The sequence below is a fragment of the Crocodylus siamensis genome, chromosome 1 (genome assembly GCF_052110815.1).
Source record: "Crocodylus siamensis isolate JL-2025a chromosome 1, ASM5211081v1, whole genome shotgun sequence".
In the NCBI taxonomy this organism is placed as follows: Eukaryota; Metazoa; Chordata; order Crocodylia; family Crocodylidae; genus Crocodylus; species Crocodylus siamensis.
The window spans coordinates 366,494,473-366,507,969 of NC_143395.1; the positions used below are offsets into that span (position 1 = coordinate 366,494,473).

Here is a 13,497-nt window from a genome sequence, read left to right on the forward strand (position 1 = left end):
ACACCCTCTCATTTGGCACACTGGTTGGTGGACAGAACAGGTTTTCATAGTTTCTAGGGTTGGAAGGGACCTGAGCAGATCATCAAGTCCAACCCCCTGCCATGGCAGGAAAGAGTACTGGAGTCAAACGACCCCAGCAAGGTGTACATCTAGCCTCCTCTTAAAGACCCCCAGGGTAGGAGCCAGCACCACTTCTCTTGGAAGTTGGTTCCAGACCCTAGCCACCCTGACCGTGAAGTAGCCCTTCCTGATACCTAGCCTAAATCTGCCCTCTGCCAGCTTGTGACCGTTATTCCTGGTCACTCCTGGTAGTGCTCGGGGGAACAGGGACTTCCCCAATGCCTGCTGGTCCCCTCTGACTAGTTTATAACAGGCCACTAGATCCCCCCTCAGCCTTCTCTTGTGGAGGCTGAACAGGTTCAGCTCCCGTAGCCTCTACTCATAGGGCCTGCCCTGCTGCCCCCTGATCATGCGAGTGGCCCTCCTCTGGACCCTCTCCATGCTGTCCACATCCATCTTGAAGTGTGGCGCCCAGAACTGACGCAGTACTCCAGCTGCAGCCTGACCAGTGCCGCAAAGAGGGGGACAATCACTTCCTTGGACCTGCTTGAGATGCATCTGTGGATGCATGACAAGGTGTGGTTGGCCTTCCTGACTGCATCCCCACACTGCTGGCCCATGTTCATCTTGGCATCAATGATGACTCCAAGATCCTTTTCTGCCTCTGCACTGACAAGAAGGGAGTTCCCCAACCTGTAGGTATGGTGCCAGTTGTTCCTCCCCAGGTGCATCACTTTGCACTTGTCGGTGTTGAATCCCATCCTATTCTCATCCGCCCACCCCTGTAACTTATCTAGGTCCAATTGCAGCCTATTCCTTCCTTCTAGCATGCCCACATATCCCCACATCTTAGTGTCATCAGCAAATTTGAACAGGGTGCTATTTACCCCCTCGCCGAAGTCACTGATGAAGAAGTTGAACAATGCAGGCCCGAGGACCGAGCCCTGCAGAACCCCACTGCCCACATCCCTCCAGGCTGAAAATGACCCATCCACCACCACTCTCTGGGTGTGGCTCTCCAGCCAGTTGATGACCCATTTGACTGTGTAGGTGTCAACACCACAGTCCCCCGGTTTCTTAACAAGAACAGGGTGAGAGACAGTGTCGAAGGCCTTCCGAAAGTCCAGGAAGACTATGTCCACTGCTACCCCTGCATCTAAGGATTTGGTGATCTGGTCATGGAAGGCCACCAGGTTGGTCTGACAGGACCTGCCGCTAATGAATCCGTGTTGATTGCCCCTAAGCATAATCTCCCCTGCTGGCCCCTTGTGGATATGCACCAGAATAATTTTCTCAAAAAGCTTGCCCAGGATCGAGGTAAGACTAACTGGCCTATAGTTTCCCAGGTCCTCCTTCCTCTCCTTTTTGAAGATGGGAACCACACTGGCCCTCTTCCAGTCCTCTGGCACCACACCAGAGCACCACGAATGCTCGTACAGCTGTGCCAGGGGTCCCATAATGCCCTCAGCCAATTCCCTCAGTACTCTAGGGTGGAGATCATCCGGACCAGCTGATATGAATACATCCAGTCCTTCCAGAAGTTCCCTTCTAGAATTCCCGGGCAACTGTGGCCAGATCCAGCCACATCAGGCTGCGGGTTGTCCAGTAGGCCAAGGGGTCACAGTCCAGGGGCTCTGCAGGCTCGGCAAGATAGACAGACACAATGGCGTGAGGGCTGTCTGCCTGATCATGGGGTCTGGTGGGTCTGGACCCCCTAATGTTTCCCATGGCCATAGCCCATATTGGCAGCACCTGTGATGGAGGAGAAGACTAGCTCGAGGATGGCAGGCTGGGTTCAAGCAGTGGATCCCCCTGTCCCACTTCCCCCCGCCTCTGCCACTCCTCCTCCGTCACTTTCTTAATAAGTACCTCCCTCCAGTGACTCAGTGTCTCACTGCCACATATGGTGCCCTTCACCCTTGGGTCACAGATGGCAGCCAGCATATGCACTGTGTTGGACCCCAAAGGTTCAAGTCTTTTCCTAAGGCCCTCCTTCAGCCGCCTCACCAGTGCCTGCACATTTGGTGAAAGCGGCCTGCCCCAGCCAGGAGCATTGGCCCCCAGGAAGCTCTCCCCCATTTGGCTGCAGAGCTCCTTCACTATGGGGACCACCTGGCTGAGAAAGGCATCAGCAGCACTGAGGGTCTCAGTGGCCTCAGGAAAGGCTTGAAGACCAGCAAGATCAGGGAGATGGTATCCCACTCAGCTTTGGTCAGGGGGCCGCTGATCCCAATCTCCCCAATCAAGGCCAGCTCATGGATGGCCTTCTGTTGCTCCACCAGACTCTTGAGCATCAGGTATGTGGAGTCCCACCAAGTCTCCACATCCTGGATGATTCGGTGTTGTGCGACGTTTAGCTCTGCTTGTTTGTCCTGCAGCATCTTGCCCCCCTTGATGCTCCAGTGGAAGTAGTCTGCCACCTTCCTACATCTGGAAACGAGCCTGCTGGTGTTGCTGGCGCCATCGCCAGCAGCCCTGTCCCCCTCCAAGGCATCCCTCACAATCAGATGCAAATTGTGTGCCACACAGCAAATACCAGCAAAGTTGGCATCACGGACTGCCTTGACCATATTGGCCTGTAGCAGGGCACTAAGGTGCTTGCTACTTGAAAAGCAGCAGTAGGGGCTCAGGCGCTGGTTGCTAGGGGCAACCAGGAGGAGCTAAGGGCCCACACCTGGGGAGTCAGCTGACCAGAAGGGGCAGGGCTGACTACTGTAAGACACAGACGGGAGGCTGTGAGTGCTCTCTCTCTGTTGGCAGCCAGGAAGAAGGAGTACTGCCTGACTAAGGGAAAGAGTTCGACTCTGAATGTGGGAAAGGAAAAAGGCCTTGATGTACAAGCCACTAGTTAGATGGGTGAGAGATGTGGTATGGTTTGGAGAACGTTTAGCCAGGAGGCTTAGATTTGTGTTATAGCTGATTGGCTTGTGTTATTGCTTTTGTTGTTTTTGTTGTTACACCGGAGGATGAGGTGAGGCTATTAGGGGTTGGAGGAGGCCTCATAGGGGCTCCACAGTAGCATGGGGACCCTGGTGCCAGAGAGGGCACAACATTCAGGGGTGCACTGACCGCATCCCTGAGAAGGGGAGCACAGGATTGGGAGGTGGGGAGGGAGGCAGGTAAGGTCGAGGCTGCCTGAGCCCTACAGGAGGTTTAAGACCCGAGAAGGAGATTTGGGGGTCCAGGCATGGCTATGGCTACCTGAGCCCCAAGGCCCCAGAGTGGACAGGCCCCAGAGTGGGCAGTGCAAGAAACCCCAGAGCGGGCAGCAGAGATCATTGAGAAGCACCAGGGAGCACAGTTGTGAGGCAAGCCAGTAGCGCTGGTGGGGCACAGGAGAGTGAAATTGACCAAACAACATCTGGTACATCTGCAAGGCTTGGGGCGTGGTACAGGGGTGGTTGGAGCCACACATAGCCCATAAGGCTGGGGTGAACCGAGTCACCCAAAATAGAACAAAGATACATCAGAGCACCGTGTCAGAGAGTACTAAGGGCAGCCTCCCTTATACATTGTTGACATCAAAGACATGGTGGGAGAGATGTGAGGGTGCTTTTAATATCACATTGGCATGGTAGGGGGCGCTAGGGGAGATCACGGCCACCCCTACGGCCCCACGCTGTTACATGGCCCCATTGTCAGTGACCATGAAGCCGCGGGTGAGCTCAGCCTGCCCAATGCCCAGCCACCCCTGCACCATGAGGTTCATGGCCCCCCTTACCTCTGCTGCTGTGTGGGACTCATCCATCACCTTGGCATGAAGGAGAGCCCACCAACGGCCTGACTGGCCACACCAGTGCCCTGTGAGGGAGAGGTACACATGATCTCACCCTGGCTGCTCCAGATGTTCGAGGTAAGGTGTATGGTCACCTGCAGACCTGCCTTGTGCAGCTCCTCCCTCAAGTGCTCCCTGCATGCTTCGTATAGGGAGGGAACCAGCATCCTGCTGAAGGTGGTGCGTGTGGGCACCTGGTAGGATGGACAGCAGTGCCAGGAGCCACCTGAACCCTGGCTGCTCAACAAAGGTGAAGGGCTGGCCATCCAGAGCAAGCATCTCCCCAATGGTCTGGGTGACCTTGCTCACTTTTGCAATTGGTCCCTTTTGCCCCCAGTGTTCCAGGGTGCCCTGCCTCTGCTGTGGGGGGACAGAGGCTGTGGAGCGAGCGGGGGCCATTCCTGTAGCAAAGGGGTGGTACCTGTGGAGATGATTCAGCATCCCTGAGGGGGTCATGTGCTTTGTTCCCTTGCCCCGGCTGATTTTGGCTCAGTAGTGCATGCAGATAGCAAACACGGGATCATCTGCCAGCTCATAATGATCCCAGACCATGCTAGTACTAGGCCTTTCCCTCTGGCACGTGGGTGCATCTGTGGATGCTGCTGAACTCTCCCCCTCTTCAGCAGTCAGAGGCACAGCAAGAGAAAGAGCGGACTCAGCTGAGCCACTTGCCTTCACCTGTACAGAGGCACCTTCTGAAGTGCCTTATGGGAAAAACCCTGTGGCTTGAAAGGAAAAAACCTGAGGGGTGTTGAGCACAAACTCAACTGATTTCCCCAGAACTTCCCTTGCCAGGGCACTGAGATCCAGCTCCAGCTCCAGATCTTCTTCTGGCGCTGGAAGGCTCAGCATAGGCAGTGATACAGAGGTGGAGTGTGCTGCTGTGCTGGTTGCAGTTATGGTGGGAGAGGTTGTGGCTGCTGTGTCTGGACAACAGAGAGTCTCAGGCACAGGCGGTGGCACTGCTGCTCCCCTCTCTTTACTTCTTGTAGCAGCCTCATCCCTTGTAGCGGGAGGAAAGAGTTTGATGGGGGGGAGAAACAGCAGCTCTCCCACTTACAACCTCCCTTGCTCCCCTTCATGCTGGCTGGCCAGTGTGGCTACCTGCCTTTACACCCTGCTTCATAATGTGTTCCTTCGTATGTAAACTGGAACCTCTAAATGTGCTGTGTACCGCGGATTAGATTTCTGGATGTTATGTAAATGTGTTTGTGTGTGTAGATAATATCTTGAGAAGCATTGGTGTGGTGGAAAGAATGAATGATGTATAAAAAAATATATAGAATAGATCCTAGGCTACTACTAACCCTATCCAATATAAGCGTAAACTAATATGAAAAGTAGTTATAAAATAAAAGCACCAAGTTCTCAGAAATCCCTGTTGCTAGCATTACAAGCAGGGAATCCATTGAAGATCAGGGCTTCCAGCCATCGTGGTCTGACGCAGAGGTGCTGGAGAACACCAGCAACTCAGAAACTGACCCCGAGGCAGAGAGCAGGGGAGCTGAAAAACTGCTGCCTTTTATGCATTTTCTCTGGCCCTCCCCCAGAGCACTGGGATTGGAAGGGACCTCAGAGAATGCTGAAGGGTCACTGGCCAGCCACACGTCAGCACGTCAGTCATGAAAGCACTCCTTCCCCCTCTCCCCCTCCCTCCCCTTATTTTCCTTCCCCCCCCTGGGAATCCAGTATAGGCAAGTCGAATATTTGACCCTTGTCGAATATTCGACTCGCACTGTTAATATTCGATTCAACCAGCTGCTATTTGACTCGACTTTCACTTTTCAAGGTTGAATATGTCAAATATTTGTCAAATCAAATATTAAGTTGAAGCTTTGCACAGCCCTAGAGCCAAGGGGAGCACTGCACACTGGATGATAGTGCTGCAGACCAGATCTGGCCTGCGGGTTAGGGGTTGAGTACCTCTGGCTTAACCTATTCTTAAAACTGCATAAACAACCCTGTAGCACAACTTCCAGGCACATTGCCACAAAACAACAAGAATACTTTAAGCTACTACAGGTAAATCAGCACTTAATTTTTACATTAAAAAATAAAAATAAAAAACTCACTTTGTATTACAGTTGGGTCAAACCTACAAACTTCAGCCTGTTTGGACAGGCCTAATGTTGTTCCCTGCAAGGCAACATTAGATGGTGGTAGTAGCAGGAGTGCAATGAAAGGCCTAAAAATAAAATCAGTGCAAGCTGTCTTGGATCTCCTTGATTCATGAAGAACAGATTGCATAAAATATGGCCAAGGACATTGGTGCTTCTGTCTACCAGATACCAGTTGCAGAATGATGTATATGTAAAGCTGGTGATATCTAGACAAAATGGAAGCTAAAATCTGAATGCTGTAGGCAAGCATCAGACCTGAAAAACAAGCTGTAAGAGGAGTTTATCTTTGTTTTTGTATCTGTGGGACCAAAGGCTGAAGATACAATGTTGCCCTTCAACTTAGTAACCGAAGAAGCAAAATCATATAATAGTTATCAGTAAACTTGAGAGCAATATATCCCCTCTAGAGACATCATCTACAAGAGATAAAAGATTTTTTCACAGTTTCAAAAGAAGAATGAACTGTTGAAGATTGTACTAAGGCCCTATAATGTATAGCATAACACTGAAACTTCACTGGTAGGTTGTACAGTGAAATGATGCATGATTATATCATCTGGTGTAAAAGAATCTGCTGTGTGTCAGAGAAGTTGCAACTTAACACTGGCTTGAGAAGGACCTTATAATGACTAGACAAGCCAAGAATATCAAGAAGTAAGAAGTGTTGCAGGGTCCTACTAACCCTAGAGACAACACCAACTGTATTATTGCCTGACACCAATAGTTTGCTGAACTCAAGTATCCCAGTCCATTGGCAAGTGCTCTGGCAACCAACCTGTTACATGCAAGCTGGGTGGTTCTAGTACTACCACTGACTATGGTTTTGAACAAAGGCAGATAGATGTGGTTTTGTGGTGAGCTCAATTTTGTAGGCATATATTAAGCATACTCAAAACATGCCTATTAGAACAGATGTCTCAGGAGACTTAGGTGCCACTCCACCTACTTTCTACAGAAAAGTAGGGTATAGGTAGGAAATCATCTGTTCAGAATGGGCTTGTGCTGAGTATATATAGAAGTCAAAGCTTACAGGTACCTGGGGAACTTCATATCAAGAAGGGAGACACCTAATGAGTTTAGGTGGCTTCAGGGTTATGCAGCACCTGATTAAGCATATTTTTCTTGTAATTCTGGACATTAGTTTCTGAGGTCTGCCTGAGTCTTGTTTTAGGCACCCAAGTCCTTTCAGTCTGCCCAATAATATATTTCTGTCTCAGGGTAATTGCCAAATGCTTCAAATAAAATAAGTTATTAATGCAACCCAGAAAAAGCATAAATATAAACAGCAATTCATCCAGAAACTGGGCTTAATTAGGGGAGAAGTGCTGTGAAATTCCATTTAAGGAGGTGTCAGTAGATTCATAACCCTAAACTATGTAAAAAATTAAAGCTTCCAAATGCTTGGCAACGATTTCAATCACTTCCTTAAACTTATTCTATAGAGTTTAAACAAAATTAAACTCATAAGATCATCCCTCACAAATCCCTTCGCTAAAGAATCAACCTAATGTTACCTAACAGCAGTTCAGTCTCAGAAAATGTAATTTGTCCATATAGTCTACACTAAATTGTATTGCATATATTATTGCAGTTGCAAGCTTTTCATTAGCAAAGATCTGCTCAGCAGCTCCTGATCCCTCTATTCTTCGCTGTTGTGAAATGAGAAGCCATGGCAGATCAATATTTCATGCTACCAGCAGGTGCTGCCTTATTTATTTATTTATTTTTACTGGCCAAGATACCAGTTTGTACTATGTTGCATAGTAATGGGCCTCACTTATTCTCTTTCTTTTATTCATCCTGGAACTATGGTATTGAAGTAGAGGACTATCTTTTACATTTAGATCTTTCAATCTGGAGATCATTTTCTCAGGAAAATCTTCAACAAGATACAGCTCCATATCAATATTCTGGTACAACATTGTTTGCTTTTATCTGATTTTCTAGTACTGAACATCTTTGGTGATACATATATATTTTACCTTTAATAGAATAACTATAATGATGTATAAAGTTTTCTGGACATTATATTAAGAAAAAATAAATCCGGGATTAAAATTGGTAAGAGTTCATTGGTAGTTTTAATAGAAATCTGAAGGGAGAGTTTTTATTAAATTTGCTCTTATATTTTGTCTTATGATAGTGCCTGGAGCCCCTAGCTAAGACTGGTTCACTGCTCTCAGTATAGACATAGAGTAAGAAACGTTTTCTGCCTCTTGCGGTAACAAGGAACAATGGTCACAAACTGACCATTTTTTAAAGAGAGCAGATTTAGGCTAGATATCAGGAAAAACTCACAGTAAGGTGGCCAAAATTTGGAATGGGCTTTCAAGGGAGGTGGTGCCCTTCCTTACCTTGGGGGTCTTTAAGAGAAGGCTGAATAGGCATCTGGCTGGGGTCATCTGACCCCAGCACTCTTTCCTGCCTAGGCAGGGGGTCGGACTCAATGATCTGTTGAGGTCCCTTCTGACCCTAATATCTATGAATCATTAATTTCCTAAATAAATACAACAGAAAAGGGTAAAAGAAGAAGAAGAGCCACAGAGATGAGATACCTGAAAATCTAGCAATGTAGAACTTTTGTAGGTGCCTTGATGTTCAGTTCCCATTGTAATCATAGAATGCATTTAAAAATAGGATCCAAAGTGACTTGCACAAGTTCAAGTAGCAGATCAGTGGGAGGCAGGTAGAGATTGACACTGGGCATAGTGGTAAGAGTAGTCCTGGACTATAAATATTCAAATAGAGGCACTGAAACTGCATTGGGTCAATTCTGAAGTATTCCAGAAAGGCTCTAAATGGAAAATAAAGAGATTCTGGTCTGGAAATATTACTACTGTCACACCAAGACTGCAGCAGCAGCATCTGGGTCAGCTGTGACGTATCCATTTCCTTATACCCTGTAGTTCCTGCTAAATGAGACCCTGCACAACCTACATACTTACTTCTGCTCTGCACCCACTAAGCCATGAAATGCACCGAAAACAAGGATATGGACACTGGAGGCAGGGGGTGGCCTGAAGATAGCTTCACTGCTTCATTTCTGGGTTTGGCAGGTATGGAGTGGGTGGGTGGCACCTGCCTGCAGGAACAGTCTCAAGAGCACTGCAAAAGTGGCACAAGCAGACCCTTAGAGCCCAAGGAAGTCAGCTATCAGGTAAGGTGATGCTTAATGTCTATGTCTGGCAGTTTGAGCAAGGTACCAGTTATTTCCAAACTAAAAAGGTGGAACAGCACCAAATGGATAGACCAAACAGTTGGCAGTCAGGGCCTTGTAGAGTTCAAATCTATGCCAAGCTACTGACTCACAATAATTGTGTGAACATGAGCAATTCTGTTGGCTCCCTTTGGCATAAATCAGCTAAGCTGGGACACAGAGTTATGGCCAGAGCTCACTTATCCAGAACCAACAGCTGAGGAGAAGTTTCTGGAAAAAATATACAGCAAGTTTGTTTATAGCCTTAAACTCACCTTTATAGCCTTCAGCATGATACAGTACTGACTGCTAAAAAGCTGTCCTTCTTTCATCCTTGTGTCCTTGTTGTGAAAAGGTATTTAGCAGGATTTGCAAATTCACTGGAATCTGACAAAACCGCACTGTGAGCACTTCTTCTATGGTCTCAAGCTTATGGGTCATCGGGGCTGTCAGCTGTGCACCTTAGTGCCTGCACCATCACAGTCCCACTAAAAAGCTGTGACACCTGTGGACCCTCCCATCAAAATGAATGGGCATAGATCATTTCACTTGTACTTCCTTGCTCTGTGAGTGCTGCTTTTCAGGGACTGCCATTCCCCTTGGCAAAGCATTACATTCATCCATAGTACAGAGCACCTGACTGAAGTCAAGATAGTTGATGTTTGTTTTTAAAGGGCATCCTGAGACTTGCGTGAAATACAGGCACTAATTGTTCATTTATTGTGAAAGAGATTCCAAAGGAAAATCAAGGAAGGAATGACTACCTCCAGATTTTATACTGAGAACATTGTCTGTCTGGATGGGGCTCCTCTCAAACAGGGGCCTCCCTTCTACAATAATGAAATACTCTCACCTGGGTATAAAGCAAGAGTATCTCCTTTACAATTCAAACAGCTATATTAGTATTCAGCTGGCATAAATAAGAGGAAACCAATGCTCGTAGCATTAGTACTTAAGATGCTTTCTGCACAAGTTGTTGTTGAGTAAATGACAGTCAAATTAATTACTCTCTTTAAAAGTAACTCAATGAAAATACATAAACTTTCTGATTTAAAAATATCAAAGTGAATATAAGGTAAATCTATATCTTGTGTTCCCTAAATCTATATTCAGGCTCCCAAATATAAGCTACCCAATATGCATAAACCCCAAGCACCAGAAATCCCCCATTCAATCAATGGGAGTTTAAGATGCACAGCTCTCTAGCTCATAGTATATTGTGGTAAGCATATATATTTATAAAGCAAGTGTGTCAATCAGTAGATTTGTGACCATGGTAGAATGGTAAATATTATCTGAGATACGAAATAAATAGTTTCTAGATGAAATGCTAAAATCAAATAAAAGGCTGTAGCTACCTGTGGAAGAAAACCCCGCACACAGCAGAGGTTATGTCATGGGATTCCTTGTAGAATGTCCTACAAACTGCTCTATCTCAGGGAAGTTTTCCCTTCTTCTGCCAAAGTGTAAGGAGGTTTATCACACCCCTAAAAGCTTTATAGATTTTAGATTATGGTATCTGCACAGACAATAGGCAACCACGCAAATATTTAATACTTCTCCTGGCAGCTGCAGCCTTCCACAGTCATGATGGCTTCTGAGATACAGAAGGGAAGTTACTGTTGGATGAACCAAAAGAAATATCTGGGTGGATTTCTGTTCCAAAATCTGCCTGACTTCAAGAGGAGCAGATCTTTGACAGCACCAGCCCAAAGATAACATACAAAGAGGATTCTGCACTGTCCAGAGAACTGGAGGATAAGTAAAGACCCTAGTTGGCTGTCCTACAGAAGAGTGTTGCCCATGTTTTCACTCTATAGGAGCATTAGACCTATGTATCAACACAGTAATGAATCTATATGTTTACTGTCATCATTATATTTCACTGACTGACTTAATTACGCTGTCCGTTATGTCTACTTAGCACTACGTAGTTCCTGTCTCAGACTCTTAACTTTGCACTATTCATCACACTATTTCTGAAGCTTGGAATGCTTCTCTTCCCCTATTCTAATAACCTCCTCCACACCTTGACTGTTGAACACTGATCAATATCAATGTTAATCTTCCATGCCGTGTTTTCAGTGGGTGTGTCTACACGTGGTCATTTAATGTACATTAGCCCAATTTAAGGTGCATTAATGGTGCATATCTACATGTGTGTGCCTTTAATGCACCTTAAACTGGCAAATTTAGGTTAATCCCACCTAATTTGATACTTAGATAAAGCAAGTATCAAATTTAGGCACAATTAGTTAAAGTGCATAAGCACATGTATAGATGCATTAACACACATTAATGCAGGGATTTTAGTGCTAGATCTGCCTAGCCACTAGGAGGTAGGCCAGAGCCCAGCCCCAGGACTCCTGGCTGCCTGCCTCTCCTCCTCCAGGGCTGGGCCAGCACCTGCTCCCTGATTCTGCTCAACTCCAGCTCTGTCTTTTTGCTGGCACTGTGGTGAAGTGCCTCTGCCACACGGCTACCCATCCCTGGCCATGCCCCTGTCCAGGGTGCTGCCGGCAGACCTCTAGGACCAGCTTCACAGGGACAGCCATGCAGGGACCCAGACAGCCAGCATGGGGGCCATGTCCAAGGTGTCATCCTCATTGAGCTTTGGGCACTCAACTGGACCCACGAGGAGGTGCACAACTTCATGGTGCTCTGGGGCCAACATCCAGAAGCAGTTCACATGAGGTGTGTGCTCAAACACCCACATTTATGAGGCATATACAGCCGGGATGCGTGTCAAGACCAGTCCTGGATAGTTTGGTAGTGCCACGTGAAGGCCAAGATCTTGCAAACATGATCATGGGTGGCCATGATCAACTTCAACTGTCAGTTCAGTTGTGCCCAGAAGATCATGACCTTCATGAGGGAGCTGACCTGCTGTTTGGTGCCCTGGGAAACAGGCCACACCCCTGCAGGTGCCACCAACAGGGGCAGCCTGCCCTCACCCTCACCCTGCGTGATGCCCCTGGTGATGCGTCACTGGAGGAAGAGACCTTGGGCCTTCAGCACCCCACCCCACCCAGCTCCCTGTGTGCTGCATTCACTGGCAGCTTGGAGACCCCAGCCCAGTGGCCATAGGGAACTAGTAGGGGGTCCCCCTGAGATTCGCTGCTCCCACTGCCAGCTTCTATGGGTGCTTGCTGCTCGCTGCCATCACCACCAGCACTGGCTTCTGTGGCCAGGCACAGGCCTCTCACATGCTGAGGAAGGCATCAATCCTGGTGGTGATGTCCTCTTTGGCAGCGGGAGGTGGGGATGTATACCGCTGCAACAGGCACCTCTCCAGGCAGTGAAGGAGGTTGCAGGGTGGCCCAAGATTTTTCCACATGCCATCATAGCTCAGGGTCCCAAACAAGGAGCACAGGTGTGACCAGGGCACCAGCAGAATCAGCAGCAGCAGGGCACCAGCAGGATTAGCAGCAGCAGGGCATACCAACTCAGGCAGCCCTCCACTTGCACAAACAGCTCATCACACACCACTCACAACACATGCAGCAGGGGCATACTTGGGGCATACCACTCACAGCACATGCAGCCCCCAGTGGGAAAGGCAGATGCATGGACAGTCCCTCGCCCCAGTTGTCTGGGAGCCCTGCATGACCCAATCCTGGGAGCCGTGGGCTGGGTGGCAGCACAGCAGAGTACCTGGCCTTCAGGGAGCAGGGTGGAGGGATGGGCAGTGGGGCCTGGATTTGCAGCAACTGGTGCTGCCAGCAGCCTAGCCTGGCCCACCTTGGGATGGGGGTAGGGAAGGCAGGTTGCTTATGGCCAGCACCCAGTCATCAGCCCCAGGGGAGCAAGCAGGGTCAGGGGGCTTGGCCACTGGCTGCCTGGGCCTAGCCCTGCCCAGACAGCTTACCATGATCCCTGGGCACCTGTGCACAGCCAACCTCTGATCTGAGGCTGGGCAGCATGGGCCCCAGAGCAACTTATCTCTGAAATGCTGCAAACTCACAAAAAAGGCTTCTGTCTTTTGCCTTTGCAGGGCCAACATCTAGATGCAGGAGAGAGGCTGCAGGGCCCTGCAGGAGTGCCACCTCAGGATCACTGCTGCCCACTCCTGAAGCTGCCCAGATGCACCAGCTGCACCAGCAGCGCACCACAGACTAGACCCTCCTGTTCCAGCAGCTGATGGCAGTGGTGGAGACCTGGGCAGCATGGGAGCAGGTATGGAAGCTGCACTGGCAGGAGCAAGACATCACCAGGGAGACTGCCCAGGAGGAGGCATGGGACCAGGCACAGCGGGACCACTGGGCCTGCCTGGAGGCCCCGGAGCAGTGCTGTATGGAGCTGCTCCAGCAGCAACTGGCTAGCTACTACCAGCCAGTGGAGCCTAC

At 48.7% G+C, this 13,497-nt stretch overlaps 1 long non-coding RNA gene across 1 annotated transcript in view; it reads left to right on the forward strand.

The window, feature by feature from the left end:
* LOC149875012 (uncharacterized) overlaps window positions 1-13,497 on the forward strand; it is a 65,490-nt gene that overhangs the window by 43,734 nt on the left and 8,259 nt on the right. Inside the window, exon 2 of the long non-coding RNA XR_016439998.1 lies at window positions 13,146-13,327. This is a non-coding gene — a long non-coding RNA (uncharacterized LOC149875012). The remainder of the gene's footprint in view (window positions 1-13,145; window positions 13,328-13,497) is intronic.